The sequence below is a fragment of the Perognathus longimembris genome, chromosome 18 (genome assembly GCF_023159225.1).
Source record: "Perognathus longimembris pacificus isolate PPM17 chromosome 18, ASM2315922v1, whole genome shotgun sequence".
NCBI lineage: Eukaryota > Metazoa > Chordata > Mammalia > Rodentia > Heteromyidae > Perognathus > Perognathus longimembris.
This window is the reverse complement of record NC_063178.1, coordinates 10,271,257-10,277,256: the sequence shown is the minus strand read 5'-3', so window position 1 is coordinate 10,277,256 and position 6,000 is coordinate 10,271,257.

Here is a 6,000-nt window from a genome sequence, read left to right as displayed (position 1 = left end):
ATTAGTGTCCTTACGGGGGCTTGCACTTGCAGGGAGGGAAAGAGGCCTGCCTGCCTGTGAACACAAAGCTGATCAATCTTTTTTCTTTTAAAAATTATTTATTTATTTATTGTCAAAGTACAGAAGGGTTACAGTTTCGCTTAAGGCCGTGAGTACATTTCTTTTTCTCCCCTCCCCCCACTTTGGCCAGTCCTTGGCCTTGAACTCAGGACCTGAGCACTGTCCCTGGCTTTTTTTCAACAGCTTTTTTTTTTTTTTTGCCAGTCCTGGGCCTTGGACTCAGGGCCTGAGCACTGTCCCTGGCTTCTTTTTGCTCAAGGCTAGCACTCTACCACTTGAGCCACAGCGCCCCTTCTGGCCATTTTCTGTATATGTGGTGCTGGGGAATTGAACCCAGGGCCTCATGTATACGAGGCAAGGACTCTTGCCACTAGGCCATATCCCCAGCCCCAGTGATCAATCTTAAATATGATGTTGGACTTCGTTAGAACTATGCAAAATGTATTAAGGTCAGTTTATTTCTGTCTTAGCCAGTTTAGTATATTTTGGTAGAACAGCCTAAACAGACCAAGACATGGATAGAAAAAACAAGTCTCCACATTGATTATTCTGTGTGAATTTTCACTCGTTCATGTACCGTTTGTATGACAGTTTCTGATCACTTTTTGTGGCAGGTCCTCCTCTAAACTGAGGGACAAGGGTGTGTGTGTGTGCAAAGTGTTTAGTGTATTGTTGGTCCTCCTCTAAGCCGAGGGACAAGGGTGTGTGTGTGTGTGTGTGTGTGTGTGTGTGTGTGTGTGTGTGTGTGCAAAGTGTTTAGTGTATTGCTGGCCAGAGTCTCAGCGTCAGATATTCAACTTTGTCGCTGTGATGTAGAACAGCCACCACGACTAAGTAAGTCAGCAAGCAAGTATGGCTTCCTTCAACAAACTTCTGTTATACAAGAATCTGAAGGCCAGATTTGACTCAGCCACAGTTTGCATGGAACATATTAGGGACTAAAAGACAAAATAGAGCAAAAGGCTCCGAGGAGTTTATAATCTAGTAGAGGAAGGTAGAATGTGAAAAGGTGAAATGGGGTGCAGGAAAAGCAGCAGGGGGCCAGCAGAGTGTGCTCACAGAGATGGCCCCCACTTCCCAAGTCTCCATCTGGTGAGCTCGTGTTGGTGTCAGGAATTGGCCATGCTGGGTGTATTCATACCATAAAAACTGGCAGTGGCTATATCTCAAGGGACTGTTGTTCTATAAATACAACAGTACAACAGTGCTGGATCTCTCTCTCTCTCTCTGCCCCCTCCCCCTTTCTCTCTCATCAGTTGTGGGACTTGCACTCAGGCCCTGGGCGCTTTCCCTGAGCTTAAGGCTAGTGCTCTACCACCTTGAGCCACAGCTCTACTTCCATTTTTCTTGTAGTTGATTGGGGATAAGAGCCTTACAGACTTTCCTGTGTGGGCTGGCTTTGAACCACAATCCTCAGATCTCAGCATCTTGAATAGCTAGGATTATAGGCATGAGCCACCAGCACCAGGCTTGCATTTTGATTTGTAAAACACTATCCACAGTAAGTCTTGTGGAGAAAGTGGCCTTTGGTCCAAGGCTCAGGCATGAAGACTGGGTCCTGTGATACCCAGAGTACAAATGTCCCCCTGTGGAAGAAGCAGCTATGGGAGAATGTGTGGCTTGCTAGGAACCAGCAAACACATTGCCAGGAAATCCAGGGGAGAATCTATGAGAGGGGAAGATGGCAGCAGGCCAGGGTTGAGATCAGGTGGCGTAGGAGGGCAGATGGCAGGAAGCGCCATCAGGAATAGGGAGGCGTTGGACTGTGGGGAGCCTGAACAGGAATCCAGGAAGGAGACCGTGTCAGTGCTGTTTCCAGGGAGAGCGGCACAGAGGTCACAAGCAGACAGGTCAGATGTGAGGGAATGAGAGGAGTCCAGCCTGGGCTAGGGAAGGAGGAAGGCAGGGGACCGAGCTGAGCTGGAAGTGTGAAGGTGTTGAGGAGGGAGTGGAGGCATTGGGAGACCTGAGGACGACCTAGGCTCAGGCGATGAGGTTGGGAGAGTTGTCCATCGGTGGGTGAGATTTATCAGGGTCATCGAAGGAGGGAGGGGAGCCAGGCTGAAAGTTCAGCTCACAGTCTACCTCCCTTCCCCCTTCCCCCACCCACTCCACCAGCTCAGCATTTCCTTTCCCTCCCAGGAGCACCCAAGTGGCTCCCAGAACAGGCCACGCGGCCCTTCTCACACGCTGCCTCGGGTCTAGGGGGACCCCTCTGTCCCAGGAGGAAGTGGTCCCACCTCAGGCTCTGTGTGTCCCCATCTGCTGTGGTCGGTCAGTCTTGCACACAGAATGCCCGCCGTGTGGACTGAGGTTGTTGACGGTGGCTGGATCTTTACTTACCTAGCTGTGTCATGTGGACCGTGTCCACCGTGGCCTGTGCTGGGCTCAGGGTGCAGGTGCTCCCTGCCCCCCTGCAAGTCCCCAGCTCCAGGCTGGCCTCGTGGTAGGTGGCTGAGAAGGCTGGAGCACTGCGGAGACGCAGAACGTGGCTGAAAGGTGTGGGAAATCCAGACAGAGTGGGCACAGAAGCCTCTCCTTCACAGGGCGAGAGACCGGCCACCTCAGGACTCCTGTCCTTGTCCTGTAGGTCCTTGCGCCATCTTCAAGATGAACTTTCCCACAGGCCTCTCACCTCCTAATTTGTGCCATTGCTCATGTGTGCTTCCTTGGCTTGATGTTTCTGGAAGGGTTCGGTGGGTGTGAATCCTTGCTTCCCCATGGGGTCTGGTCAGGTCCCACCACCCTAGGCCCTGCCAGCCCGGGCTTTGTTCTCACAGTGTCTTGAGGACGTCCTCAGACCTTCAGGCATGACAGCCACTTTTGAAAGCGCTCTGCCTCATGCCCATTGTGGGTTCGATTACAGAGCAATTATCCCTTGGGGCGGCTGTGTAATTCCTGCAGCCACTCTGCCTGCTGATGGTGCTAGGCAGTCCCACATTTAGCAGAGCCCAGAGAGCCAGGCCCAGCGGTGTCTCCTAGCAAGACCTATGCCTGTGCTGCATCGGGGGAAGCTTCTGGCTCAGATTCCTGGGTCCAAGGAGGGTTCTCCTTTACCCTCCTTCATGGCGGCAAGCAAACCTGCTGGGACTGGTGCCTAAATCACCTCTTGAGTCAGGATGGTAAGATAGACTCTGCATGAGGCCAGGAGTAAAGTTACAATTTTAATATAGGGATTTTAGTTGCGTTGGGTTGTACTGGGATTTGAGCCAAGGGTGTCATGCTTGCTTGGCTTGCTTGCTCAATTGGTTTTCTACTACTTGAGCCGTACTTCCAGCCCTGCTTTTTGATGGTTATTGTGGAGGTGATGTCTCACTGATTTTTCTGTCCAAGTTGGCTTCAAACAAATGACCCTTTAGATCACTTTAGCTTTCTGAGTAGCTAGGATTGCAGGTGTGAGCTTCCGGTGCCCAGCTGTGAATTCTAAGTATCAAAGTAAAACGTGTACGTGTTCAAACAAGTAAAAGGGTGCCCCTACCCCCCCCCCCAAAAAAAAGTGAAATAGAAGTAGTCTCTTGATCCCTGATTTTTGTCTATCTTTCCCCTTAAAGGACTGGTCAATTCTCCTTCCTGTTTCTTCCAGAATTTCCCATTTCACTCTTAACTAAGTACTAAGTACTCTGTATCTTAGTTCATTGTGTATACAGAGGTTCAGGGTGCTGACTTCCTGCCTTCGCCTTCCCTGTCTCTAGTGTTCTGAAGGTGTGCGTCTCACGAGATACTTACCATATTGTCTGTTGTGATGGTTGTTAATGGCTGAGCCAAATCATATATCACGACAGTCATTTTTTTTTTCTTGCTCAACTTTTATTTCTCTGGAGTTTAATAATAATGGCATTGTTTGGTCATCCTTATCAGAATAGTTATAGGGTTTTTTGTCTTATTTCTTTTGAAACCCCTCTTGTTTTCCCTAATTTTCAGTTTTTCTGTTTGCTCTGGTGTCTCTCTCCCACTTGTATTCACTCGTGGTTTGTGGGAAGGTCGGGACCAGGCGTGTAAATGCTCAGGAAGCTGAGGTGAGAGGATTGCGAGGTTGAGGCCAGTCTGGGCGACTTTATGAGCCCCTATCTTGAAAAGGAAGCATGGAGGAGGGGATGGCCAGTCGCTTTGTTCCTTGGAGACCCCATGTGGCACGCACACATGTGATTTTGTTATTTTGGAGAGGGATCTGCGTGGCCTGTCTGCAGGAGCGGATGTACCGCCATGCCTTGTGTATACCGGCCTGTGCTTCTTCCCCATGTTGCCTCACTTCCGTTGTGCCTGGTGACACTGGGGGCTCTTGTTTGATTGAGGTCTTAGCATTTCTGGGTGGGAGAAGAGGGATTTGTCACCTGGGAACCAAGTCCCTCCCCTTCCTTAGTACAATTTTCTGTCTTCTCTTTCTTTCCGTTGTGTCATGGTCTGAATGTTTGTGTCTCCTCTCTCAGCCCACATTCCTTTAGCTAACCCCTGTTGCAATAATCTTAAGTGTTGGAGCCTTTTGCAAGTGGCGAGGCCATATGGGAGAGGTCCTCCCGAATGAGATTAGTGTCTTTCAAGAGGAAGTCAGAGGATGCATGGATGCCCTTCCGCCTGCAGGACAAAGGCGCCGCTGTGTATGAGGAAGAGACCTCTCCTCAGACACTGAGTCAGTCGCACTTCCTAGCCTCCCAAACTACGAGCACCACATTTCTGTTGCTTTGCTTTTGTCCTGTTTAAGGTGTTTTGTTAACGGATCCCAGGCAGAGACACTTGTGTTCTAGCCCTGAAGTTTTGGGGTTTTTTGGTCTGGGGAGAGGGAGGACGTAAGTCTGCTTTCTCCTTGAGCCAAACCCTCCTGGCAGACGTTTTGGGTTGATCTTGCCCCAAGAAGATCTGCTTTTTGCTTTCATCTGTCGCTGTTCTGAGTGACACATGTCTTAGTTTCCTTGAAGAGGAAGTCTGAGTTTCTGATTTGTGTTTCTTTAATGATTGGGTGAATTAAAAAAAAAAGTTGACAGAACCTCTAATCACCAGGGAAATACAATTCAAAGCCACAATGAGAAATCACCTCACACCTGTTAGAATGGCTATTATCAAAGACAAGCAGAGGATAACAGGTGCGAGAGAACGTGGAACACATGCACACAGTTGGAGGGAATGTAAATGAACACAGCCATTATGCAAGAAAATATGGAGATTCCTCAAAAATTTTAAATAGAACTACCATATGGCGCGGCGTAGACTGTAGCTCAGTGGTAGAGCCCTTGCCTAGCATGAGTGAGGCTTGAAGTGTAATCCCAACACTGCAGAAACAGAAGGCAAAAAGCAGAAAGGAAAAAACAAAACCAGGAACTGCTGTATCGTAGGAGTTCCATTTAGTGGTCAGGTTGGCTGGGTGGCGCTAGGAGATGAATCAGGCACGCTTTTGTGTGTATTTGTGATGGCATCTACATGTACACGTTGATCCTCAGAGCTCTGACCTAACGAACCGGCGAGTCTTGTGATGGATTCGTCATCTAATGGCACTATGGAGAGGGAAGGGGGTGAAAGGCAGGGGACGGGGTCCATTGCAGGAAGGAGGCCACTGGAGGCCTGTCCTTGCAGGCTACATCTGGTCCTGTTCTCTTTCTGTTTCCTGTCTGCCACAAAGTGAGCAGATCTCCTTTGCCACATGCTGCCTCTTAAACTCCATGTTTACCTAAATACCATGATGTCTTACCTAGACACTGTGGACGGAACTCTCTGAAACCATGAGGCAAAGTAAATCGCTCTTCCTTAGTTAGTTTCTGTCAGGTATTTGATCCCAACAACGTAAAAATAAGTAATACACGTAGGATCCAGTAACCCCGTACCTGGATACTTATCTCCAAAGGCAGTGAAATCATCGTCTCAAAGAGAAATCTGCAGTCTCAGTAGCGTTGTCCAGCATAGCCAAGAAGCAGAAGCAAAGGCCTGAGCAATTGCATGGAGTTGCAGGGC